Raw genomic sequence first — 13,839 nt, forward strand, 5'->3', positions numbered from 1 at the left:
CACATTGTAGGGTGCTTAAGCATTACTGCTGTCTGCTAAACACTAGAGGTTAGTAGCAGGCAGTCTTAAATTTTTATTCCTGTGAAGAGACACCTTGCCCACAACAACTCTTATAAAGAAAAACATTTAATTGGGGCTGGCTTACAAGTTCATAAGTTTGGTCTATTGTTGTCATGGAGGGAAGCAAGGTGGCATGCAGGCAGACATGGTGCTGGAGAAGGAGCTGAGGTTCCATCTGGAACTGCAGGCAGCAGGAAGAGACTAAAACGCACTTCCTTCCACAAGGACACACCTACTCCAACAAAGCCAAACCCCCTAATAGTGCCATTCCCTGTGAGCCCGTGGGAGCCATTTTCTTTTAAACCACCATACAACCCTTGCCCTCTACTGTTTCTAATGACAGCGTCCCCTGACTTTGCTAAGTATTTCCTAGGGAAGCAACTTAAAAAAAGATCACTAAGTTGGTATAAAATAATATGAAGTATTTGTAAAAGAACATAGTAGGTCAACAAGTAATAAATTGATTTGTAACTGACAAAACTAATGTGAAATGTGAATGGTACAAAAAATTGACAGTTTTTTTTTTTTGCTTGTTTATTTGTCTTGTTTTGTTTGTCAATTGCAATCCACCTCTAATCACAAGAGTTTTTAGTTGCAATTAGTAACTAGAATTGTACTTGTTCTGATTCTGGTTGGCCCAGAAGGAAAGAGATTTTGAGCACTTCTCTGGGTGTGCGTAGGAAGAGCAACCTCAAGGATCTAAAGACAAAATTATTTTTAGTAATGATTGATAACATCTGACTCATTTTCTGAATCATTTAGTGAAACCTGGTCATGAGGCAATGTGGCCACTCCTGCTATCCACTGGATGTATTTCCAGAAAAAGCCAGTAAAAAGTAGCACAATACATAGGAGAAGATTCTTCAAATCTTGATTTAATGTGGCTGAGATTACAGAGCATTAACAGAGTGCCTGGTTCCTGAATAGACTGGCTGACTTCACTGAAAGGGCATCCTCTTACATTCTATGTGGTGAGCCTTTAGGCCTTCAAACATGGATGTACTGGAAAAAAGATGCAAGTATGTGTGAGCTGAAATAGGACTACATCTACTCGGCCAGTATTTCTCTCCTTTCCCTGGAGAACTGGTGGGTGAACAGCCTACCCACCCCAGAAAGCTTGCTGTCCTTTGGCTGGATTTATGTTGGATGGGGAACCAGTAGTCATCCGGCATGCCACAAAAGCAACTTGCTTTTGACAGTCAAAACTGTCAATTAAGTGGAGACATTATGTGCAAAACTAGGATTTCAGAGACTTGATCAGTTCTTTTGGTGAATACCCAGGTCCTGGTGCCCCTTGACATCAGATTATCCTAAAGACCAGCTGGGGTAAAGTGCCCCCCTAAGTTTGCAGTTCCTCATCCTGTCCAGGAAGCAAACACATTAAGACTTTATGACGAGATCCTTTCTTGCCCCCTCACCTAAAATCTGACTCTAGTTCCTTTGTGGTCTCAGCTGGAAAAGTGTGGGTTCCATCTGTGCTAGTGCCATCTAGAATCCCTGCTGCTGAAAACTAAAAGAAGCTGTAGTGCATCTTTGTCACAATGTATTAAACCTGCAGATAAACAACGTAACAAGTCTCAATTTTTTTAAAAAACTGAAAGCTTAGAGGCTAATGGTTCTGTATACAAAAGCCTGTGCAACAGACTGAAAATATGTAGCAAAGGACATTGTACAAGCAAATCAAGGTAGGTCCAAGGTGACGGTTCATATCAGTTTCTCTCATAACAATAGGATACATAGACTTAAACCCACTTGAACATTAGCTCTGGCATAATTAGGAGTCTGTCACTAGCAGTTCTTAGAACAAGAGTCAGCAGCGTTTTAGAGGCTGCTTGCAATGAATTGTGAATCTATTAAAATCTCTATTTCTCTACGTGTTTTTCTTTTTTTCTTTAACCACAAAACACCCTAAAGATCATTTCTCTAATGCATTGCTCTGTCAAATCTGTATAAACAAGTATAAATGTTAAAAAAGTAAAGAATACTAATCAAGAGACACAAAGCATACACTGCTTAATAAATCTTGCCTTCAATTTATTTGTCTACTATTACAATGGCAGAGGAGATATCAATTAATATAGGCAAAGAGGACCCATAATTTATAATTAACTGGCAAGTGGTTTGTAGCAAACAGCAGCACTGAGTCTAATAGCCGGTAGAAAAATAACTAGTGTTGATTTGTCCCTCGGCAAATTAATAGAGTGCTTAGCAATGACAGGGTTACATAAAACTGCTAAATAAATAATCATCAGTGAGTTCGAGTGAAGCAGATCTTTAACAAGCTTAATCTGAACCTCTTGACATCTGTAGACTATGAAGAGATTAAATGATAAGAAAGAGAAGACGCAGAGCACATTGTAAGCTCGCTCCACAACTCTATGAGATCATGTTCTTATGTAATGAGAAATAAAGAAACATTTTTATTGCGAAATTACATTGAAAAATGATTTTCATTATAATTAGAGGGAAATTATAAATGATATATCATGGAAACGGTGGACTGGAATTCACCAGATGCGAATTTCACTACATCTCTTAACAATGAAAACACATCATTTTAGTCATTTTTGATATATTTTTGCTCGTTTGCTTCACTTTTATTGCTCACCTCTGTTCATGCCAGACATCCCTGCTCATATGTTACTGCAGCCACAGCCATGAAGCTTATTTTGGGTTGTTATGGTTCCACAATAGAAGAAAATGCATGAAGGAAGGTTTGATACATCAACAGTTCCCCTGGTCTCTCCTGCCTATTCCAGCTGTGCTTAAGAGCCCTAAGGATTTTTGTCATGGATGTTTTATTACTTGCAGTTTTTACTTTGTACTGTTTACACTGCTGTGAATTAACAGATTTTTAATGCCTCAGGTTTTTGACTTTTATATGACATTTGTTTCTAGATGTATCAACACCATCAGCCTATCTAATTATTATCACTGCACATGTTTTTGGTAGTGAATTCAACCATACCTTTTGATGATACCTATATTTATGACTCTCACAGAGGAAGGAGATGCCTAAAATCTTAAACAGAAATCCGGTGTCCAGTAAAATTACTGTATATTCTCATAGGAGACAGAAGACAATGGCTAATTCTAGGTAGAGCTGCTATAACCAATTGCCTGATTGAGAAATTTATAACAAAAATTTTTTCTCATAGTTCTAGAAACTGGGAAGTTCAAAATCAGGGCATTTCCAGGTTAACTGTGGTAAGGGCCAGTCTCTGCTTCTGGTTTGTCGCCTTGAATACTTTGTTCCCTAGAGGGGAAAAGAATTGTGTCCATTCAGTGTAGAGGGATAGAAAGGTTAAAAAAATGGTAAAATGCTGTGTGAAGCCCCTTCAGAAAGGCTCCTCCTGAGTCAGAAGTGCTCATGGCCTACAGTCTCCAACTCTTACGAACATTGTTGTGATGATTAAGTGACCTCGAATACTGAGAAGGACAACACTAACATCCCAAAATGTCTCCCTCTAGAATGTGGCACCAGGCAGCCACAGGCTTCACCGTGCCCCAGGCCTTGGCTGAACAGGATTCAAGCTTTCCTGGGGTCTTGGACCCTTTCACTGAGGAGCGCCCTGGCTCTGGGAATGCCTCTCGGGATTCTGCAGTTATGCTTGTGCTTTGTGCCTCTTATTGTTCCAGTCAGGTCAACTGAATCTGTGGTTTGTCTTGTTTTCCACTAAGAGAAGCTAATTATGGGAGTGAGATCAGTTGAACCACCAGAGTCTTAAAGAGGAAGTGGAGCACAGAAAAGAAGATCCATGTGACTCTATGAGAGGACCTGACAAATTATTTCTGTCTTTAAAGATACCAAAAAGGGTTTCTGTTCTCATGCTAAACCTCAAGTAACAGCCATGGGAGCTGGCAGTTACTGAGCTGCTGCTGTGTGTCTGTCTTCACTGTGCGGGGTAACTTACAGGAGGGACTCTGGTAAAGACTTCCAATTACCTAGCAATGCTCACATCCTACTTATCAGTCACTGCTTTCCTGAACTGTTATTTCACATTTCCAACAAGCCTTGGCCCAGCTCACCCCTAATATTCTATAAGACGTTTATGGTTGCTTCTTGGCCCTTTGGTTGAGATCCAGCGCACTGTAAGACTTTGATAGTCATGTAGGAGATACTGAGCTCAAGCGTCCAGTGAAATCATCCTTTATTCTCAGTTTTTCAATCCTAAGGAAGATCTCCTATTTTTCTTTTCATTCTCTGTGTCCTCATCCTCCAAGTCCACTAAACAAATCCTTCCGTCCTTTTGCTATGTACCTAAAGACCACGTCCTAAGATTTTCCTCCCTTTCTGTTGCCTACTACTGCCCTCTCTCTTTGGGTCTTTCTCATTTTTTACATGGGATTTTGCACTAGCTTTAGAGTAGCGGGAAAAATGGTCTCCTAAAAGTATCCATGTCACAAACCCCAAGACATTATGTTGACATGGCAAGGGGAAGTTAAGTTCAAAGAGACAACCAAAGTCACTTAGGGTGGTCCGCTGGTAAGTGAGGGAAATTATTATGGATATGGGAGTAAGACCAGTTGAACCATGGCAGTCTTTTAAAGAGGAAAAGGGGAAAAGGAAGGTCCCCATGGTTCTGTGAGATAGGCTTGATTCATCATTGCTGTCTTTGATGACAGAAAATGGGGCTCCAGTCAAGTAATGTCTCTACAGCTAGAATGACAAAAGGGATTTTCTCTGGAATCTCCATCCATGAGGCTGTGTGGTCAATATTTTAACTTAACCCCATAATATCTATGCCAGATACCCAAGGCAAGTTCACTTCCACGGCTCTTGTCTCCAGGCCACCTGGGTCAGGTTTCTGCCTAAGGTTCTGAGACTGTAGGCTTGTGCTCTCTTTACTCATCAGGTTCCTTTGCCTTTGTTAAGGCAGAAATAGGAAATGAATGCAGCTCTCTAGCATTGCTCACTGTTAGCTTCCCTCAATTAGATTTGATTTCTATACTTTCCCCAAGATGATCTTTGATAATAAGGGTTTGGCTGTAACATCCTCCAATGCTCTATCATTGAATGGCTTCCCATGGTGACTAGAATCTGATTGTACTGCTGTGTCTTGGCCCACAAGCCTCTGTGTCTCTGCTGTTTCCAGCTTTGAGTCTTGTGTTTGCCCCTCCTTCTTTTTCCTCTTCCCTTTTCATTCAGCAAGAATAGTTTCTACTCTCAACACAACCTTAGTTTAACCACGGGTTCTGGAATGGCCCACAAACCTGCTGCGTGCTTGTTTACCTTGCTAAGTTCGTGAGGCATGCAGATTTTCCTAACTTCTTCCCAGCGTCCCCATCACATGCTCCATTCTTCAGGGCTCAGCTGAAGGGTAAGTTCATGGCTAGTCTCATATTATCTGTTTCATTGATTTTGCTGTAATACTTTCTATTTCCTTCCTTCTGTTTAATTCACATTTTAATGTGGCTCTCATTTTTGTTTCTCGTAGTATAAGCTGGGCTTCATTGATTTAGATGTTTCTTCTCTTTTTAATACAGAAAGTTCTGTATTAAAATGTCCTTTTTTTCCAATTCAAGTACTACTCTACTGGATTCCACCAGTTTTGATAGATTGTGTTTTCATTTTTATTCAGCTCAGATGACTTTTGAGTTTCTTTTTATTTTCTTAACTTATGTTTTATTTAGAATTCTATTAACATTTCCAAATATTTCAGAGCTGATCATAAATCTTACTGTTTTCATTTTCCAACTTAATTTTGTTGTAGTTAAAAGACATGCGTTTCAAGGCTTGAATTCTTTCAAATTTATGGGAACGTGTTTTGTATCCTGTATTATGAGCTATCTTGGTGTTCGGTGTTTATTTGAAAAGAATATGTATTCTCAGGTGTGTAGGATAAGTCTCTGTATATAAAATAGGTCAAAGTCATTATGTTCTTACTGATTGTTGTTCTATAAATTGTTGAGAAAGGGATATTGAATTCCTATACTTCATCTCTCTCTCTTTCATTCTCTCTCTAAATAACCCTGTGATTCTTCGTGTACCTTGAAGCTCTTCTGTTAGGTGCATGAACATTTTGAATATCCACAGTGTCCTTTGCATTATGAACTATTAATATTTTTTTTGCCCTAGCACCCACTCATGTGCTTTGATAGCAACACAGTTCCTCAGGCTATATTTTGGTTAGCTTCATAATGGGGGGGTGCTGGGGTTCTCACTATGTAGTCTAGACACACCTTATCACTCCATTCTCTTGCTCTGCCTATCTTGTGCTGGAATGCCTGTGCCACCATGACTACCTTAGACTGAGAAATCTTTTATTATTATTATATTTTGTTTTCTCTCTGAATCTGTGTGTCTGGCAATCTTGGGCATTATGAGTTTATCTATTACATTTTACTTTTTTAGTTCCATTAATGATCTTCCATAGGAATGATTATATTGACTAAAATGTTTAACTTTGAAGGACATGAATTTTACAGTTTTGAGAGATTTTGAACCTGAATGTCTCATGAAGTGTAGACTCCACTGCCCTCTTCTTCTTGTTCTGGACATTATGAGGTCTTCCAGTTCTGCTGGTAGGGACAGATGGCACAGCTTTATCTAGCTACATTGCAGTGTTTTTGTTTTTTATTTTTCAAGTCCTTTTAGACATTTTTTCCCCTGGTTTCACCTAGTTTCATCATGAGCCCGTGCTGGTAAGAATTCAGCTTCAGCTCATGAATCTCTGGGCAACTCCCTTCACTGTTACTTTTTCCTGTGAACTCTCAGTGCTTTGTCTCCCTGTGATGCTCACTGCTCAGAGCTCTGTGTCCACAGCTGGAGATGGGGCTGGGCTCTACAGGTTCTTCATTGTGCTATGGCCTGGAGGCTGGTGGCACTCCTGCTAGGTGACTAAGCGGTTCACTCCTTAGTTCCCTTTCCTGGAACTAAGTTGCCCTTAGTTGTCTGATATACAAACAGAGAATATCTTGGAGATCCTTAAGTTCACCTTCACCTGGTCTTTATACTGTTTTGTTTTTCTTTTTCTTTCTCCCCCTGCCCTTTTTTTTAAGTAGAGGGTAATGTTTTCCTCATTCTGGTCCAATGAGCAAAGTCAGGTTTACATCCCTGTTGCTCATTTAGGAGTTTCTCACCAGAGACAGAACCCTCGGGACCTAATTGTAAGTTCTGTGTTTTGATAAACTCTAATGGAACCAAAGCTATTTTCCCCTCCGTGACCTAACACGTGTTTTCATTCGGTGGTCCCCGGCAGAGTGATGTGTGCAAGAACACTGCTAAGTAGCCCGACCCAATAGTTTTCACCCACTCAGCAATGCCAGCTCCATTGTGTACCGTTTACCGCAGGAACACCTCCATACAAGGCTCCTATAATAAAAAGTCATGCTATAAAAGTGGGTGTAGGCTTTTCTTAGCAGACCCATGGCTTCACTCGCAAAATAAATAGCTAAATCCCAAGCTCCAAAATTTGTGTTCAAGGAGCATCTTGAGGACTTAGTGGGAAGTTTTACTGATTGCTTGCAGTACTTGCTTTTGTCAGACTTTTTTTTTTAACCTACTAGCACTCCAAAATTGTTCCTGGATCATTTTTCCACAGGATCATTTGCTTTGTAAGCATGTCACTCAGTTTTGTCTGACTGATCCGCAGGGCTAGAATTAAACATTATTAATAAAAGTTCCAGCAATTACAAAGCACCACATTAAGTCCTCAGTCCATGTTTTGAAAGGTTCTAGGACATTAATGTGGAAATGGTTGTCAGGTTTGGGAAAGGAAAAAAAAATAACTTTAAATTTTTAGCTCAGAATGAATGTTTCTACTTCAGGGTTATCAGAGCCTGTCTACATGCATTCCCACCATGCTGCGACCTCTGGCTTTGGCTGTGCAGAGGAAGAGCAGAATGACAGCAACCACCCAGCATTGCTTCTCTGCGTGCGTGGAGAGGACTTCAGTCTTCCTTACGTGTTTGGTGCTAGGCATTTCTAGAAAGCAGCTTGTTTTATGCGTCTTAGAATATGTCCCATCTTCCTTTTGTCTGCTGTTGTCTCCAATGATTATATCCCTACTTAACACCTGTAAGGGTGACAGATCTTACGCCCACTCACGAGATGTTCATACTCACTATACTCCTGTTCACCAGGAGCACCATTGCAGGAAGGCTTAGCCTCTTGAGCCACCCACCAACTCTTGATACCAACCAATACCTGGACCAAAAATCCCCTCCCCTTTGACAAGAGATGGGAGGCGCCTGGGAGAAGAGTGGCTGCTGTTGCCACCATTGATGATTCACTGTCCCAGGATGATGTTCTATGGAATCTATCTCTCTGGTTTTCTCTTATTCTACTGAAGTCACCTGCTATGGGTTTCAAAGAAAATAATGTTTAAACTGATCTTCAACAACGAGTAGGAAGTATTATTTATCCACAGATTATACAGGGAAGAGCCTGTAAAGACTAAAGAACTCCAGGACTCTGGTCACTGTATAGACAGACACGCTGGGTAGACTAGACTTCGCCAACGTCCAGCAGTTCTCCTTAAAGAACTGAGTCCTCTCTTGGTGTGACTTATTCTCCACTATAGAACACGCATTTCTCCTGAACTAACTCTTCCACAGATCACCACTTTTCCAAAAGAGGACCTCAATTTTTCATCTAAATATACTGGTAAGCGACGGGCACCATCAGTTTTTCAAATATTACTATGTTTGAATTCTCTGATGAACACATTTTTGGCTCAGATCGGGTTCATGCCCCCCTTCAAACAAAAGTCTCATCCAAGCATCCTCTTGAATGTAATTAAGAGAAAATTACTAGTTTCAGGGAAATGGTGCAGCCACAAGTCAGTGCACTAGTTAAACAAGTCATTAGGGTCGTCATGACTTCCTAGAAAGACAGGGACTTAGTGGCACTGAGTGTTCTCCAAGGAAAAGGTGTATGTGTGTGAGTATGAGTGTGTGTGCATGTGTGAAGTGCACGTCTATGTGTGCCCATTTCAAATATGTTTTTCATAGCTCAGATGGTGCCTCAATGAAGTAGATCCAAAGCTGTAATTGGACTCATATCTACCTGGGGCTACATAGAGAGCTTTCATATTTTTTGTGTGTGAAAAGTATCTTCTTGAATGAGCACTAAAGAAGGGGAAGCTCTCTTCCTAACTGTGTTTCTGATCTTCTGTGTGAGCTTTTGTGTAATGAGGAGCATCTTCTGAATTGAGATCAGGGCCTGGCAGCTGTTGTGGAACCTGTCACTGACCACCTTTGTTGGCAGCAACGTGAGGCTGCCCTGAGGTCAGCCATTGTTAACCTTCTCCATGGTTTTCATCTCACACTCCCACAACCTTTCGATGGAGCCTTTTAAAAGTGCATTTTTAAAGTACCATTTGTTTATATGTGCTTTGCCACCTGGATGAGTTCTTCTTTGGGAGCCTAGCAGGGTGAGTAAAACCAGGGTGATTAGAGAAAAGGCAGTCCCTAACTGTTTAAAAAAATACGAATGCTTTGTTCAAACAGCACCTTTCTTTTGAACTAATTCTTGGTCTGGTTTTCTCTGATTCCCATCTACATGCCCTTTTTTGCATTAATGTCACATTTCTGAATACTGGAATATTTTGTGGCATACTTGAAGGAATTAAATTGCGTCCACAGCTATCACAGAATTCACAGGGCTGCCCCTTATCACTACACTGCTGTTTTGAGTAGCGCTGCTTACTGCCCTGGCTCACTTCATTATGCTCTCAGGAGGCGACGCTCTTCTACATTTCTAGAAAAGGCTCCATTTTATTTTGCATTGGTTTGGTGCTATACATAATAATAGCAGTAGTAATTTATTTATTTATCTTGAAGAACGCTGTACCTTTCATCTTGAGACTAGTGAAATTGTTCCAATGCACAGGCATAACTATAGTTTTGTTACAACACAAAAGTTATGTTGATAGAAATTTGGCGGCTCATATCTAATACTTCAAGGAATCTCAGTATATTCTCCCACAGCTGAAGAACAACATTCTAATATTATTTGGGTAATACTTTCTGATGGCTAATCTTTTCCTAGATTCTCTGAAAATGCACTGCATATTTCTCACCACCTATCCTCAGATTTTCCTTGATGTGATGCTTCTGGTTTTGATGTGAGGTCTTAGGGGAAGATGTTTATTTACATAAAATTTTAGTAAAGAAGCAGTCATAAAATATCTTACCTCTCAAGGAATGCAAATTGAAGCTGTAAACACATGTGATCTAAATCTCAAAAAAAATGTTAATAAATAAATAAATAAATTTCTGCACTACCCTAAATTATTTCTGGCATGACACATTGGCTATTTTATAGCAAACTATTATCCCATAATTAGAAGAGAAACCTCTTGCTAGAGGTCTATTATAATTATATTTTCTAATATAAGAGCAGAGGCTATTTATGAGTACTCTTTAAATATGGGCCAATATGTTATGAATACTGTGTTTGGATGTTGGCAGTTTTGTTCGCCATGGTAAACAACACCAATAATCACACTCCATCCAAACCAGCAAATGAACTTGGGCTCTCCTCTCTCCATTCTTCCTTTCACTTCAGAGATGGTGTATTTGTATCTTCTTGATGATCTAACCCTTTGCAGGTCACTTATTATTACCGCAACCTACTGACTTGTGTGCAGTAGGAAGACTGGGTGTTGGATCCCCAAGAGGATAGGGCAGTCTTTTCTGCACAGCCCATCAGGGCTGGATTTGTCACCAAGGCGCAGGCCATGCCGCATAGTCAGTCATAGAACCAGGCTGCCTCAGCTACGATGAAAAAACAGTTAAGTATACCTAAATTCTGAAAATTGCCTTGAGGATATTCAAAATCCTCAAGGAGAATGGGAGAAGTAGGAGAAAGAAAACAGAGGAGAGGAGGGGAAAGTGAGGAGGGAGAAGAGAGGAGAGGAGGACAACAAAGAAGGGGAGAGGAGGGGACTGGAGGGAAAGGGAGAGGAAGAGAGGAGAACTGTGCCAAACATAGCAGAGGACAGGTGGGGACCATGGCCTGGCATCTGTTGTTTCCTGATTTCCATCCACTCCCACTGTGACTCTAAATCCAACACCTACACAAAAATATGATTGTCTGTTTTCTCACATACGTGGAACTGAGCTAGTCAAAGGAAACGAAGACAAGTGAGGGACTCTTAGGGATGTGGAAGGGAGAAGGGATCGTTGGGAAGGGGATTTAGAAAGTGCAAGGGGTGAATGTGATTAAAGCAATTATATGCCTATATACTTGTATGCAAGTTCTGTAATGAAACCTGTTGTAGAGTTAAAATGAGCTGCTTTAAAGACTTTGCGGCTGAAGAGATGGGTAGGAAGTTAAGTACACTTACTGTCCTTGCAGAGGACCCAGCTCAGTTCCCACTTATGCTGGGTACCTCACAACTGCCTGAAACTCTCACTCCTGGGGATCTGAGGCCTGATTCTGGTTTCTGAGGACACTTGCACCCCTGTAACACACACACACACACACACAAATAGAAATTGATATATCTTGCTACGTATTGGCTCTTTAACAGTGTGTTTCTATCCAAACCCTTTTGTTCCTTCTAGATCGGTGAATTCTACCAGAGAACCATGCACACTGCACCTTGACATTCTGCTCCGCTTGTGTAGTCTGGAAATCACTGACTCTTACAGAAATGCCAAGCCATGCTGCCCACTAGTGAAGGTGGAGTGGAAAGCAAACAGAGTCCATTTTGGTCCTTGTCCAAGACTTCATGCCTTCCCAGCATGCATACTGACCACAGGTGCCATTGCTCAGACCTCAGCTCCAACGCTGAACTTGCATGAAATGTTTCCTGACCTACCGGGAATTATGTAAATCTAGCCCATTTGATATGCCTTGGGGTCTCTGTGGCTTCAAGATACATTGTTAACAGAGCTCACTCCAATGTCTCCACTCTAAGCCTTTCTCTTGGCATGGGTGTTCTGCTTAACCCATGAGTAAAACCCAGCCCCCTAGTTGGCTCCCCTTGCACCAGCTGCCTCTCAGGCCTTGAACGCTGATGTGTGCTGGAAATGAAGGAGCTTTGAAACCCCTGTTGACATTGGTCTAAGATCTCTGTCTGAGGTACTATCAGGGAATTCGCAGGGCATTCATCAAAATCAAGCTGATGCAAGCGTGAATAGTCACAAGAAAGAAACCTTTTATGCTGAAAACTGCTGAAGGCTGGAAAGGGGCTAATTTATTTAAATTATCCCTCTAAGTGTCAAGCCCCACTTTTTCTGGAAGGAGCTGACAAGGGTGGGTTAAAGAAAGTTTCTCAAATTTATAAATAAATTAGTGATGGTAAAAAGTTAACCTGGGAAATGGGAGTACCAGAAAGTGATCACTATCAATGCCGATGGAGGAAAACACAGCTTTCTGCTCTTAAGCTTTTAAATGTCAGCAAATGGCACTTTGGTAGATCATTTGCTAATAATGATTAAATTTCTCATTAAAATGTTTCCTTCATTATTCTTCAGGTATAAATGTGTAATTCAATGATTGTTACATCAATTACACTTAAAAAGCTCATTAAAATACTGAAATATTATCTTATAGTCAGAGTACGTTAAGAGTACTGTACTAATTATAAAAGAAATAAACTCTTATAATAGCACCATTTGAACTGAGCCTTATAAATTCTTAATGTAAAGCTAACATGTAAAGTTTAAATCAAATATATAGATCCAATAAAACAAAACCTTTTTAATCTTGTTTTACCTTCAAAAGGGTTCTGATTATTGTAATTAAATAATGCATGATATAATAAAGACCTAGACCATGTGATTATTTCATTGGCAATTGAATGTTGATACTTTTTATTTATGCAAGCAATGTATCACAGGGAATATGTATCAAACATTAAAATATTAATACAATTACACCTAGGCTGCTGAACCAATAAAAAAAAATCTGTGACATGACTCTGCTGATGATATGAGGACAGTTTGAAATACTTTTTAAATTTTAATGCTTGGATGTGCTGGGTTATGCTAATTTTACTAAGAAATAATGTGTCCAAGATTCACTGTTGTGATTTTTATTCTTGTGTGTGAACTCAATAACGAGTAGCATTTGCTTCTGCTCACGTTTGACCATTCATTTTTGTTGTCGTTTTAAGGTGTAAAGAACTGTGGAGTTTGCAGCTTCTTTTAAGAATGTTCATATTATAATGATCTTTCTCTAATATTCCCAGTTATGAGGTCTCATAGTTCCTTTAAACATTAGAACATGCTACTGTCTTTAAGGTTGTTTGTTTGTTTTAACAGAAAGAAGGGTTAGAGTTATTCTTTTATTGTTAGCTTTCTGTCAAATGACTGCCCTTAGGTCTCTGAGCCTATCCTAAAGCTCTTAAGGTTCTCAACCTTCCTAATGCTGATACCCGCTTACATAGTTCTTCACGTTGTGGTGACCTACAACCACAAAATTTCTATTTTCGTTGCTACTTCATAACGGTAATTGTGCGTACTGTTATGAATTGTAGTGTAAATATCAAATATGCAGGGTATCTGATATGTGGCCCTGTGAAAAGATCACAGCCCACGGGTTGGAAAGCATGCTGTAAGTGCGCGTGTACACCCAGAGTTCCGGCTTCCATCACTGCAAAAGAGGAACAAAATGCCTTTGTTCTATGCACAGAGGAATACATTTATATTTAATCCTTGTCTCACAAGTGCATCATAGACACAGAGTTTCTGCTTGTTTGGCTAATGAAATATTTGTGTGGCTCTGAGAACCTTCTTTGCTTCTAGAAGACTCAGCGTCTTACCCCAGCTAAGGTAGATGTTCGATCCTTTCCCACTGGACAATAGCCAATGCAGAAGGATGGG

The 13,839-nt window shown here is 40.1% G+C and overlaps 1 long non-coding RNA gene across 2 annotated transcripts in view; it reads left to right on the forward strand.

Moving 5' to 3' along the window:
* The window catches only part of LOC132646674 (uncharacterized), a 501,797-nt gene that overhangs the window by 467,726 nt on the left and 20,232 nt on the right, over window positions 1-13,839 (forward strand). The window contains exon 3 of one of the 2 annotated variants that reach the window (XR_009584923.1): window positions 11,575-13,054. The exons of the other annotated variant lie outside the window; for it this stretch is intronic. This is a non-coding gene — a long non-coding RNA (uncharacterized LOC132646674). Of the gene's footprint in view, window positions 1-11,574; window positions 13,055-13,839 lie in introns of those variants that run through there. 2 annotated transcript variants of the gene reach the window in all.

This window comes from Meriones unguiculatus, chromosome 12 (genome assembly GCF_030254825.1).
Source record: "Meriones unguiculatus strain TT.TT164.6M chromosome 12, Bangor_MerUng_6.1, whole genome shotgun sequence".
Taxonomy (NCBI): domain Eukaryota; kingdom Metazoa; phylum Chordata; class Mammalia; order Rodentia; family Muridae; genus Meriones; species Meriones unguiculatus.